Raw genomic sequence first — 13,920 nt, forward strand, 5'->3', positions numbered from 1 at the left:
ACCGCCCAAGGATCACATGGGACCGCCAGAGGGAACCAGATCCCTCGGCCATGCTCGACAACTGTCTCTCGTCGAACATATGACGTGGCGGAGGAGCAGGAACGACGAAAACATCAGAAGAGTGTTGTCTAGCAACTCTCTCTCCTAAATACACAACTGCTCCGTAGGTCCCCAGAAAATAGCGACGCTCAGCAGAGTACTGTGCGGCTAATCCAGGAACTGTCCAACCGCCCCACGGTCGGTATACTACCTCAGGTCCCTATAAAAGCACCAATCAGGCAAGAATATGTCTAAAACACCACAGAAGAGCAAGATAAACACTAAAAGTCGTACCGAGATGATCCGGCTCCGGACACGTGCAGTAGACATGTCCACATGGTGGCCGCCCCAAGAGGCGCTCACCGGATATCCCCTCGGCGATGGTCTCACCGGCGCAACGGAAGGAAAGTAATCGTAGAACCAGATCTACAAAAAGTCAAAAGCGTGAGTAAAAGCTAACTAATATGTAGGGCTAAACTTTATAGGGAATAATGTTTACCTCTACGACCTTCCAGAAAGCAGACAAAGTGACGTTCGTCCTAAACGACCGGTGACGACACAAGTCCCTCAGCGCACGAACGAAATCAGCGTAGGCCAAGCTGGCCCAGTCATAAGTCCCGATCCGCTGGAGATCACAGACAACAGGGAGGTAGTAAAGCAATTCCCTACTACCCTTGTCAGGGGAGAATGTCCCTGACAACAACATCAGCACAAAGATGCGCACCCGCTGCTCTCGGGTGGTCACATCATCATCAAGAGCCGCTGCCAGCGTCGAGCGGCGAATCCCTCTAGCACTGAACTGAGTTGCTTCGACCTCAGCTCGGGCCCGAATAACAATCGGCCCCAACAACTCCTCGACCTCTGAAGAAAAGACGTCGATCCCACCGTCGAATGGCAGCGGCACAGAAGTGAACTCCAGTCCTGTGATGAGACTGAAGTCTGTAGGGGTGACCATCATCTCGCCCCAGGGAAAATGGAAGGTGTTGGAGGTGTCCCAGAAGAACTCCACCAAAGCGCGTACTACGTGGTGACCCCCGCTGGAGGTGACCATAGCCTCGGAGGTCTCAAACAGAGTAACTAGCCCGCAGGACTCCCATAGGAGTCTCGTCTCACGGTCTCTGGCGATGTGCATCCTGTACAAATCGCCTAGACCATCACAGCCAGAGCCGTGATGCCGTGTCCTCCCAGGCTCGGTTCCCCGTCTCACCCTCTCAAAAATGTGGTGGACAGGGGCAAAGAACAAAGTCTGCTCATCCCACTCCGGGAGCCGACCAAGCGAAGTGGACGGCGTGGCGTCGTCCTCCACGGGCTCATGTTCCCGTCTAGTGTTTCGGGACCGTGAACCTGAGCCTCGTTGTCTAGCCATGATACATTGTGCAGAATCATCATAAATTAAGGTTCTATAGTATCTAAGGTTCGCCTAGCCGCATGATACTATGTTCGCAAAATACAGAGTACGTAGTACTAAAACAGAGCACAAGTTCAAATTGAGCATGACAGTATTTTTTCAAGCAATCAAACAATTTCTTGCAACACTATGGTGATTATTGTGACAAATTGAACAAGAATTGCTAGCAGAAACGTCAAGAACAAACCACATTGTTCTTCACGACCTTAAGAGGTCCAACAATGGCAGATTGCTCATTTCTTCACCAAATTGAGTCAAACAAGTCTCAAATTACTCCCAAGGCAATATATAAGCATAAACAAGCAATTTCATGGCATGAAACTTGACAAACAAAGCAAATTGAGCATCATAGAATTCGAATTTTCATAAAATTCGTGAATAAACATGCCAAGAATTCATAAAAACCGGTGTGAGTTTGAGGAAAACTTACATAGATCGGGAAAATAGATGAAAAGAGCTTTGATTTGCAACAAATTTGAGCGAATTCGGTTGAGAAACGAGTGAGCAATGAGCAATTGAAGCTTTCGACTTCTTTCGAGCAGTTTCGCGACGAACAGAGCCAAGAAATGAACCGAAAACGGGAATTTAAAGAGAATCCCGTGCTGGCGCCAGTCCCTAGGCATTGGCGTCACCATCTGGGCTTGGCGCCTGGCGCCAACGCCAGCGCCTGGCGCTAATGCTATTAGGTTGGCGCTGATGGATTTTCAGCGACGCCAAAACACCCGGCCACTTGTTGGGGTTGTGCTAGCCTTCTGCAATATATTTTTGGGTTATTTGGTACGCCAGTTAGCCCCTCTAAGCAATTTGACATGATTAAGTAATCGGCTTGATTACGTAAAGTGATCGACCTGATAAAAGATCGTCTCACTTAGCTTAAAGCGCCTAAGCATTGGCTCATTAGCAAAAGGCACCGACATATAGGTTCAAGAGCAAAAGGCACCGACATATAGGTTTAAGAGCAAAGGGCACCGACATACAGGTTCAAAGCAAAGGAGCGCCGACGTATAGGCATAGCGGAGGCAAAGTTCAGGCGAACTTTTAAAGATCGACAGGCGTGGATCTTCGGTAATTTCCTTTGGAAAATTGTCGTATCAATGCAACTGAAGATTGTTTCGAGAGAAATAATTTTCGATAGTGTTCCCTTGGACGTGGGATATTATCAATGCGAATGGAGATTGTTTCGAGAGAAATAATCTTCGATGATATTCCCTTGGACGTGGAATGTTATCATAGCGGGGAGGATAGTTTCAAGCGAAGCAATCTTCTAATTTGGCAGCGGTTACGGGCATAGCAGTTTTCAAGCGGGATGGCATTCTCTAGCTTGCAGGAGGTCATCAAAACAACAGTAAAGCAGCAACAATCGGTTACTTTCAGAGATGTGTGCTCGACGGTGCAAGATACGCGTTTCTTAACTCTTTTATCTGTTTAACTAATGCTAGTTTTGCAGGTATCGGCGTTATAAGATTGATTTAGGATCGCAGAACGTTCTGAATCATTCTCCGTCCCTATCGATACTTTGATTTTTGTTTTTGAAACTTGCGTTTCTCCAAACTCAGTCAAAGTGGGGGCTTCTGTAGACACCCATATGTGTCTCCCCAAAACCAAAACCGGTGATGAGTACCTTTCACGTCGAATCATAATCGAATGAAGCGAAAGTGTGGAAAGGTCTAGTGTTGCGGAAAGTTTTATTTCTTTTCTTTTCTCCCTGATTTTGAAAACTTTATTTTAAGAAAATAGCCAATCCAGTTTGGTTGGTCCATGATATGGGTCCAATAGTAGTGTAGATGGATGGGGCTTGCAAAGACCTTTCCAACGATATATTATAAGCCCAATTCCGATGAATATTGAGGAAGTTATGGCCAATTTACTAAACTGGGCCTGGTTTGAGCTTTATGTACGGCCCAATGATCTAGGGGAGGGCCTAATATGATTTATCATTCCTAATGCAATTAGGAATGGTTTTAGTCTTCTAGAATCTTCTAGAAGGTTCTTTTCATTCCTAATTCAATTAGCATTGATAAGTTGACTTTGTTGACTTTTAAGAGTTTTAATCAAGATCAAATAGCATTTTCGAAGGAATTATATTATTTTATCTTCTAGTACGGTAAACTTATCGGATTTTCGAAAACGCGTTAGAATCAAGACTGGCGTCCAACCCCAGGCCTTGGCGCCTGGAACCAGGCTTGGTGCCAGGCGCTAGCCACTGGTGCCTGGCGCCAGCTAGCCAGGGTTGGCGCCAATCCTGTTTTGCGATCGTCAGACTCTGTTTTGTTAAATTATCTTTTTTGGCCGATTTTCTCTATAAATATCGTATCAAAAACTCCGTTTTCATTCACCAATTTCTCCTCATTCTTAAGTTTTCATCTACAATTCATTCATCCTCTACATCTTTCATTCATCAATTCTCAATAAACATTAATTCTTTAGCATTCAATTATTTCTTGTTTTTCATACAAAATTCCGCATTCACAAGATCTAGAAACACCTAGCCATATTCGAAGTTGCCTTCGCCCTAGACGTGAAAGGTTTAATTTCTGAGGGTTTGGTCCCAAATCTCTCTTTCGATTATTTAATTTAATTGTTTTGATTATTATTTTCCTTGAAGTTACTAACGTGTGTATTTTGTAATTAGAAAGAGGTACGAAGCATCAAAGTAAGTACTTTAATCGATTTTATTGATATTATGATGTAGACATCATGTTTATATTGTTGTTATGATATTCCTAGTATCATGTCTAGGTTAATTTTAATATTAAATATGATTGCTATGATGCCTTCTATTCTCTTCCTAATATTAATTCATGTTAGTATCATGTTAGGGTTAAAGATTTGATTTTTATTGCTTAGTGACATGCTAGGGTTTGTTATTAATCTTGTTAGTATCATGCCTAGGATCTTGCTATTATTATTATACTTTAACATGATTCATGACTATTTTTATAATTGTTTTGTTATGATTATATTTATGGTTATCACAATTATAATTATTATTTTTATGATGATTACTATTGATTATGTTGCTTGATTATATTTATCGTTATTTCTTGATCACACCTTTCATGCATGTTAAAGGGAATTTGTACTTGTAACCACGCTTAATAAGATAATTGATAATCTTGTTTAGGGTTAATTGTGATTATAAATTCAAGTGATCGCCAATAATAGTTTATTTGTGCATTAAATTCAACCAACATAGATTAAACAGGTTTAGGTTAATCCTATTGATTGCATGTTAGTCAGAAAGCGCACATGAATACGATCAGAATAAAGTAGAGGCCTATTATTAGGGCAGGTTCAATCTCTTTTAGGTTGGATTTGTACCTTCATCCCCGAACCCTTATTTGGTTCATGACCTTATGGAGTTGACGATCTCTTGGATCGTTAAGGGGTGTAACCTTCACCTCGTGAACGGTTTACAAGTTCCTTAAAAACTTGTTGGCGACTCTTTTGCTCTATCTTCTTCCCTTTTGGACGCCACCGTACTTTAGTGTATGATCACAGTGGGGTTCAAGCTAGTGGGATTTTAAGGCTTGAAATTATTCCCTACAGTATTGCCATTAATTTATTTGCTTGGGTGTTGATTTAGTTCTTGTTGTTTGGTTTAGGAGAGGACTTTGTAGAAGGCGGCTTCTAGTTTCTAAAGTGGCCTACCGACTCGTTTATTCAAGGTACGTACGAGTTACGAAACCTTTCCTTTAGATGCATGTTTAGGAATGTATCGAGAATTTAATATCATGTATAGAGAAGACTGGGCGAAATTATTTGGTTATACATTGTGATTTCCGAATGTTGTGTATTATACTACCTTAGCTTGCAAGTAGTATTATGCATTGATTTTGTAAGATGTGCTTAGGGGAAAAAGTACGTGAATATGTGGAATGATTTATTTATTACTCGTTCATGATTATTGAGATAGAATGAGTTAAGGAAGAATTTAAGTCTTATAATAAGAGGTTAAGATTGTGAGGTGCTTTATGCACTCAAGGTGTTTATACACCGAGATAGTTAAAGGAATCTATAATAAATATTGCTTGTCACTAATAAATCAAGAGTTGAATTGAAAACTTGCTTTACTTGATTGAATTGATGTTGGATTGATTGTATTTTTTTTTGCGTATGATTCATCACCAAGTCTAAACTTGTAAATCACGTGAAGTGTAAGATGGATGAGCAATAAAACTATGGATTTGTGCACATCTGGAGTAATGACAATCAGGGGTTGGGGAACACGAGGTATTAGTCGTGCACTTTTCTAGAGGCCGTTTGATCTACAAGTCTCTTTTTTCATATACTTTTCAAAAACTATGAGTTAGATGAGATCTCATACTAGCTATGGTCATGGAGTCGCGTCCGTGGCCATTGGATGTTTTATTGATGTTTTTGAAAGGAGGCATGAGTTTTTGTTTCATTGATGTTCCAAATGGAGCATGGGATGGACAACCTTGTCTATTTCTTAATCCAATGAATAAAATGAAATGATGTAACTACTATTAATTAGTGAAGTTTTAGTAACATTGACAGTGGAGTCATGTATTGACTCTATGATTTAATTGTGTATGATGATTAAATATTAGTAGCATGCTAGGGATTTCTTATTATATTTCGCAGCTTGTATGTACTCAGCTTTGCTGATTGCGTGCTTTATGTGTCTTTCTTTGGTCATGGACTTTGCCTTTCAATGATCATGTGACGATCGAATTTTTACACTTGTAATATTGGGGAGCAGATTAGCCACATGTTCTTGCACATGCAGTATTCGCATCTAGGTGGTAGGATTTTAAGTGGAGTGTTGGTTACTTTTCGCAACTTATTTTGCTTCTTATTTTTGAATTTATTAAACTCGATTTCATTTTATACTACTTTTACTAGTTTGGGTTTTGAATAAGGGCCTTAATGGTTCCAATTTGTAAGATTTAATTTTGTTTTGTTTATTGATTTGAAACTTATTTATAACTGAATTAGTTATTCCGCTGCTAATTTCTGATATAACCTTAATGTTTGTACACGTGGCGGCAACACTTTAGTAATTCTCTTAGATATTGTTCAGGGTACTCATAGGTTTAAAGAGAGAATTATTTGGGGAGTTACAACAAGGGTCAGAATGTATTTTTAGGTTTTAAATGCAGGTGTTGTTTGGAGATTTGAGGGCGTCGTATAGTGTTCCACTAAAAGAATTATGAAAATTACATATTTGAAAAGTAATGATGAGACGAATCTAACAAGATTCAATTTGATGATGTTTTTCCTTATATATTAATATTAAAATGTGGTTAATGCTTAGTCAAATTAATAAATCAGATAAGACAAATTAATAAAAATTCAAATTAAATAAGACCAAATCATATCTTATTAAAATCCACAAATTATGTGGCTAGCCACATGGTGTGGTCACTTCACATATAAGATAACTAAATAAATAATAGGGGTTATGGTGATGAGTAAATGGGGTTACCTAGACGTATGTGAGTTACTTAAATGAAAAAAGGGGTTACTCTCTTACATAAGTGGAATCATTCTTTTAATTTTTAAAACAAAAAAATAGGGGTTACTCGAATGAGCAAATGAGGTTACTTATACTACCTCCTCTTCATATTACTCGCAACATTTGCCAAAAATAGTGCTTCACATTACTCGCAACAAATATTTTTCTTTCCTTATTTAGTAATTTTTGCCTGCAAAATGACTATTTTGCCCTTACTTTTTTTAACTCACCTTCTTAGAACTCTTATTCTAGTTTCATTATCTTTAGCATTAGATTAATTATCTTAACCATTCACACCAAAATTACACCCAACCTTTTAAAATCTCCTATCTCCCAACCACACTCATTGAATGCATCGTCATTCAATTCATCTGTTGAAGATGGTTGGGTGCATTCAATTTTGGATTTCTTGAAAACCAAACCCCTAAACCCTAGTTATTCATATTCCCTCTCTTTTCTCTCTCTAAAAATTCTCTGTTTCTCTCTCTTGATTTTCTAGGTTTTCTTCTTTTTCTCTCTTGCTTTTCAATCTCTATTTTTGCTTATCTTTCATCATGAATCTTCAAACAAAAAAAAAAAACCCAGATCTTCAATGCCACGAGTCCCTTCCTTCTGCTACTAAACTCTCTTTGTCTTGTCCTTCTTTTCGAAGGTACAAACCTCGCCATGGATCTAGTATCAAGAAACCTGCACATCGCGCTTCTATAATTGTGATCAGGAAGATTCATGGGGCTAAACTTATGGAGTATATCTCCAGTGATGACGAAGAGAAACCACCAAAGGTTGTTGTTTGGGCTTTTGGATCTAAGAACGGTGGTCCACCTACTCTCGCCGTAGATCTAGTTCAGAAACCTGCTGTTGAGGGGAGCTCTGATGCTGTGGTGGCTATTGATGGTGCTAGAGGGGTCCCAGATGTTAGATCTAAAACTAGGGACTCTGGCTTTGTTGAGCTCACTACTGGGGAAGTTCTTCAGCCACCTGAGTCCCATCCTATGTTGGCTGGGAGTGTTGTTGGACCTAGTTCTGGTACGAAGCGCATCAGACCTGGCCTCCTTGAAGGTCTTGAGCCAAATGATGTGAACATAACTTATCTTCAAATCTACTACCCCTGGTACTACGTTCCCCCAAACCAAATGGGCAACATAAATTCTAAAATCCTAACTTTATTTAATTTTGGATGAATTGTGGTTAATTATGTAGGACTTTAGATACTTTAAGCGGAATTTCATGAATCATATTCATAAGGATCTAATAACCAAGATCATTGCATAACACTAAAGAACATATAATTGTACCTTTGAAGTGTGAATCCACGTGCGATCAAGCAAGAACAATGGGAGATAAAGAACCCCTAACGTGATTCCTCTACTTGGTCCACGAGCACAAGTCAAACCTCCACTAATGCTAGTTAGTCATGATTGAATGCTTCAATCAACCTTCAACAAAGAAGAGAGACACGAACTAACCACGAACCACCACAACAAATACCACAAGCCACCATGAGAGGGCACCGGTCATACGAACGTGAGGAGAGAGGGGAGGGCCGTGAGTGAGGAGAGAGAAAAGGGAGTTTAGTGTTTTTGGAAAACCGGTTGCCTTGTTTCAAAATTCACTGACTGTTATTTGTGACTTAATTCAACCCTAGGCGTGAATCTTATTTATAGATCATATCTCTAAATAAGCTTGGCTAGGTGTGTCTAAGTCTCGTGATGGACATATGGTGTTTTGAAAAAGCTAGGCTTAGAATGAGAGATAGAAAGAACAAGCTTCTAGCTCAGAGAGAGAAGATAAAATAGATTGATGATTAACAACGGAGAAAATCAACCTTATTCATAGAGAAAAACGACCGTAAACGATAGAAAATGGTCAGAATTTCAATCGGAATAAAACTGATCTGTCGCGATGCAACAACTCTTTTGTTCGGCACATGCCTGCGGTTTAGCTACATGCTTGTCGTTCAGTGACAGGCTTGCCACAACATGATGGTGCTGCATGATAAATTTTTGTACGAATTCTGTTTTCCAATATAATTGGGATTAATAAGAGTTCGTACTTATCTTTAAAAATCATATTTAAAACACTTGTTTTATTCCAAATAAAATCCCTTATCTTTTCAAAATCAAATAAAAATATAATTAATAATCCTAATCCCATTAGAATTTAAAATAAACTTCTAGATTATTCTAGAAAATTAAAGTAATTTCTAATGACTTTAAGAATAATAATTAATGGACCCTCCACATGATTATTGGGCCATACATAAAACTCATTTAAGATCCAATTTAGCATTTTGGCCATAACTTCCTCATTATTCATCGAAATTGGGCTTATAATATATCGTTGGAAATCTCTTTTTTGGCCCCATCCAACTGCACAATTATTGAACCATATCATGGACCAAACTAAACTGGACTGGACATCTTTGATAGATAGGATACAAAAAGAAAGATTTTCAAAAACCGAAAGAAGTATTTTTATTAAAAACAGAGGGATCGCGAGACTCTTCCATGTTTCACCGCATTCGATAATCAATGACGTGAAAAGTACATATCACTAGGCTTGGTTTTTAGGGAGACTAAATCAGGTGTTTACAATAACCAATTGATATGTCTATTTTATATAGTGTTTTACCCCTGTCCCTTGGTCATAATTGGTAGTGTTTTTGGCTCTTTAGAGCCAATTTTATTACTAATTGGTGTTATCTAGTATTTTCGTAGTTTTAGTTGAGTTTTGTAGGGAATTGCACATTTAGAGCATTTTTCCGGGATTTTATGAAGCAACTTTTCGTAGCCTAGGGCCGGTCAGAGTCATCGAATCGGTGATTAAGGGCTTGACATATGAGATACTAAGGCGTTGGACCGAGTATTAAAGCCCCAAAAGAGGAAATCCGGATTGGGCAGAAGAATCAAAGCCCAATCAAATGTCCAATCAGGCTGCCCTTTCCCGATTAAGCTACCCTCGCCCTAAGGTGCGCCCGACCGGGCGGGGCGGAAGAAGAAGAGAAGCCCTCTTCGCCCAATCTCATGCCCGGTCTCTACAAAGGAAAAAGGCACGCCCGACCGGGTGCGTGTTCTAGAGGAAGCTTTTCGACGATTTTACTTAGTTTTTAATTAGGATTATTAGGAGCTTTGTATAAATACGTTTTAGTGTTTTTGACACAATGAACATTTTCTTTTAGCTTTTCTCTCTCTACTTAGTTTTTAGATTAAACTTCTCTCATTGTTTTTCTCTCTCTACAATTCTACAACTTTGTTCTTAATTCAGTCCATTATTTTTGTTAACCTTGGTAACGATTTCTTCTCTATTATTTTCAGCAATTTAATTTCTTTATTTCATCATGTCTTGTTTATTTGCTTTGATTAGTTTAGATTTAACTATGTGTGAGTAGTTTTATTTCTAGGGTTGTGGGGATCCATGAATAATATGAAGGGCTAATATATTATTGTTGATTGTCAGTGCTTGATTAATTTAATTTCCTATTGATTGAATTAATGCTATGCAATTAGATTAGGACTGGTGTAATTGTATGAGTTTTGCAATATTGATTCGAGATTCGAGAGATGAGAATTGATGTTTAGGCTTAGTTTCAATAGGCAGACTAATTTATAAATGGTTAATTCGAGATTCGACAGATGAGATTTAATACCGGTAAATTAACTCTCTGATTGTAATACAAAGCGAAAGCCCTTTATGATCTGATTAATTGATGCATTGATGATTGGTTATTATGTTTTACCCTGGAACATTATTTATTGATGAACCTATACCCTAGGCTTTTATTAATTGGTTTCTCCCTACTTTTATCTTCCTTAATTTATTTTCATCATATCTATAATTTAGTTACTTTATAATTTAGATTATTTTTATTAATTAGGAATAGGAAGACTTGTTTCCCTATGGTTTGACCCTTCTTCCCTATCTTCATAGCTAGAGGAATTTAGGAATTATTTTTTATTAGGTGATACGACTTTATCCTGTCAAAAGTTGGCACCGTTGCCGGGGAAAGGGTTTTATTTTTATTTCTAATTGTTTTTGTAGTCTAAATTATTTGTTTGTTTAGTTATGTGTTTATGCCCAGGAGTTGTAGGTCCGGTTACATTCTATTCGATCCTAAAATCGAACGATACCAGATGCATCGAACACGATAGAAAAACTTTTACGGGCAGATACGAGACACATATGAAGGTAATCCACCTTCGGAACCCCCATTTGATTATAGTGATTCGGAAGTTTCTTCGAAACCTGAATCAGAGATGACGACAAATCCACCTCCACAGCCACCTTGCAAGCTCAACGATTATTCGCGGTCGTCGCTAACAGATTTTCTACACCTTACTCCTACTCTGGCCCTTGATGGAGTGCAATTCGATATCAAGCCCTAATTTATCACGATGATAGAGAGGAAGCAATTCAGTGGAGCTAAGGGTGAAGATCCTAATCTTCACATTGCATATTTCTGCCAATATTGCAATACCATTAGGCAAGCTGGGGTCACGCAAGACCAAATCAGGAAGATTCTTTTTCCCTTTTTATTATGTGGAAAAGCTAAATTATGGTTTAATGGTTTGAATAGAATTGCACTTGGTATTACTGATTGGAAAACTCTTGCTTTGAATTTTTATAATAAATATTACCATGTAGAGAGAACATCTTTACTAAGGAGTGTTATTCAAAACTTTTCCCAAGAGCCAGATGAAACTTTATATGAGGCTTGGGAAAGGTTTAAGGATCTACAGAGAGAATGCCCCAACCATAATCTAGCACAATGGCAGTTGATCCAAGCTTTTTACAATGGACTTGGAAACTCATCTAGATCAATTCTAGATTTCGCAGCTAGTGGGAGATTCATGAATCTTAATGTTGAAAATGCAGGTCAAGTTATTGAAGACATGGAAATTCATAATTCCAATATGGGAATCCGAGAGGGTTTGCTAACAAAGGAAAACATAATGTTGATTCTATATCCTTTTTGCAGGCTTAGATAACATCTATTTGCTAAAAACTAGATAATCTTACTGCTATTCCTAACTCTGTAGCTAATGTTTCTACTGTTACTAATAATGAAGCGTTTTGTGAAAATTGTGGAATTGTAGGACATTGGGAGCAAGATTGTAGGGATTCCATGGAGCAAGTTAATGCCTTCCAAACCTATAGGCAAAATAACCCATACTCCGACACTTATAATCCTGGCCTCCAGAACCATCCATATCTTTCCTACTGGAGTACCAATGTACAAGATCCTCCACCTCCACAACAAACACAACAAAAATCACCACCACAACAAAAATATTACCATCCTAATTCTGGTCAGATTACCCAATCACAACCCTCCTCATCTTCTTACCATGCTATGTAAGAAAGTAGAGCAATGCTATCAAGCATGCAAAAGCACATGGAGAGTAAAGATGCACAAATTGATTCGATTATAGCTCACACTAAAATCATGGACAATTAAATTGCGCAGATTTCATCTACCCTAAAAACCCATCAGCAAGGAGCTCTACCATCGCAACCAATCCATCCTACGGATCATGCTAATGCGATTACTCGAAGGAGTGATTAACACTATGATGGGCCTTTTATTCCCAAGGATGATGAACATGGTAAATCTCAGGACAAGGGTAGAGATGTGCAGACCCCAGTTATCAAACTTCCATTCCTAAATAGACATTTGAAGAGTAAGTTTGATAAGCAATTTGGTAAGTTTTTGGAGGTTGTGAAAATATTGCAGGTAACAGTTCCTTTCACTGATTTAATCACTCAGGTTCCTGCGTATGCTAAATTTATGAAGGATATCTTGACTAGGAAAAGGGCCTTTGATGAGGTAGAAAGTATAGCTTTTACAAAGGAATGTAGTGTTTTTTTCAAAATAAATCCCCTCCTAAATTAAAGGATCCTGGTAGTTTTTCTATCCCCTGTCATATTGGAAATGTCTTCATAGAGAAAGCATTATGTGATTTGGGTCATAGTGTTAGTGTTATGCCATATTCTGTGTGTGATAAACTTAATATGAGTGATATGAAAGTTACTAACATTACTTTACAAATGGCAGACCGTTTTGTTAAATACCCCTTAGGTATTTTAGAGGATGTTCCTGTCATAGTTAGTAAATTTTTTATCCCTGTAGATTTTGTTATTTTAGACATGGATGAGGATACACAAATGCCCATTATATTAGGTAGGCCTTTTCTCCATATTGCAGGAGCCATTATTGATGTTAAAAATGGAAAACTAACCCTTTCTGTTGGAGATGATGATATCACTTTAAATTTAGGGAAGGTTTTAAATGGACCTATGCTAGAAGAAAATTGTTGTTTAATTAATGTCATTGATATAATAATGGATGATATTTGTGAAGAAAGCTTACCACAGGTTCTTGCAAGGGATCCCTTGGAGGAAGTTCTTTGTGGAGACTTATCTGCAGGTGATGCAAGCATCTGGAGTAATGAGGTGGATGCTATTGAAAAAGCTCTTGCAATAGAAGCGCTTGATGCTAAAGAGACCATGAAGGTAGTAAAATTAGTTCAGGAATCAAAACCTGCAGAGGTTAAGAAACATGAACTAAAATCTCTCCATTCTCATTTAAAATATGTTTTTCTTGATGAGCAGGAACTATACCTTGTGATCATTAGTACTGCACTCGAGGACCCACAAACTTCCCAACTTCTAGAGTTTCTTCGAACCCATAAAAGGGCAATAGGGTACATTATCGATGATCTCAAGGGTATTAGCCCTGATTTTTGTATGCACATGATACATTTAGAGGACAACTATAAGCCATGTATTCAACCCCAGAGGAGGTTGAATCCTAATATGCAAGAAGTAGTTAACAAAGAGGTGATGAAATTACTTGATGCAGGTATTATCTATCCTGTTTCTGACTCAAAGTGGGTAAGTTCAATTCAGGTGGTTCCTAAAATGGGTAGGATGACTGTGATTAAAATGATAAAAATGAATTGATTCCCACTAGAGCTGTTACATGGTGGCGTAT

The 13,920-nt window shown here is 38.2% G+C and overlaps 1 non-coding gene across 1 annotated transcript; it reads right to left on the reverse strand.

The window, feature by feature from the left end:
* Positions 1-11,581: 11,581 nt before the first annotated feature.
* On the reverse strand, positions 11,582-11,688 carry LOC145608634 (small nucleolar RNA R71). The gene has a single exon (XR_014105856.1). It is a non-coding gene; the product is annotated as a small nucleolar RNA R71 (small nucleolar RNA).
* Between the last annotated feature and the right edge of the window lie 2,232 nt (positions 11,689-13,920).

Source organism: Chenopodium album, chromosome 2, assembly GCF_948465745.1.
Source record: "Chenopodium album chromosome 2, dcCheAlbu1.1, whole genome shotgun sequence".
Classification (NCBI taxonomy): domain Eukaryota; kingdom Viridiplantae; phylum Streptophyta; class Magnoliopsida; order Caryophyllales; family Amaranthaceae; genus Chenopodium; species Chenopodium album.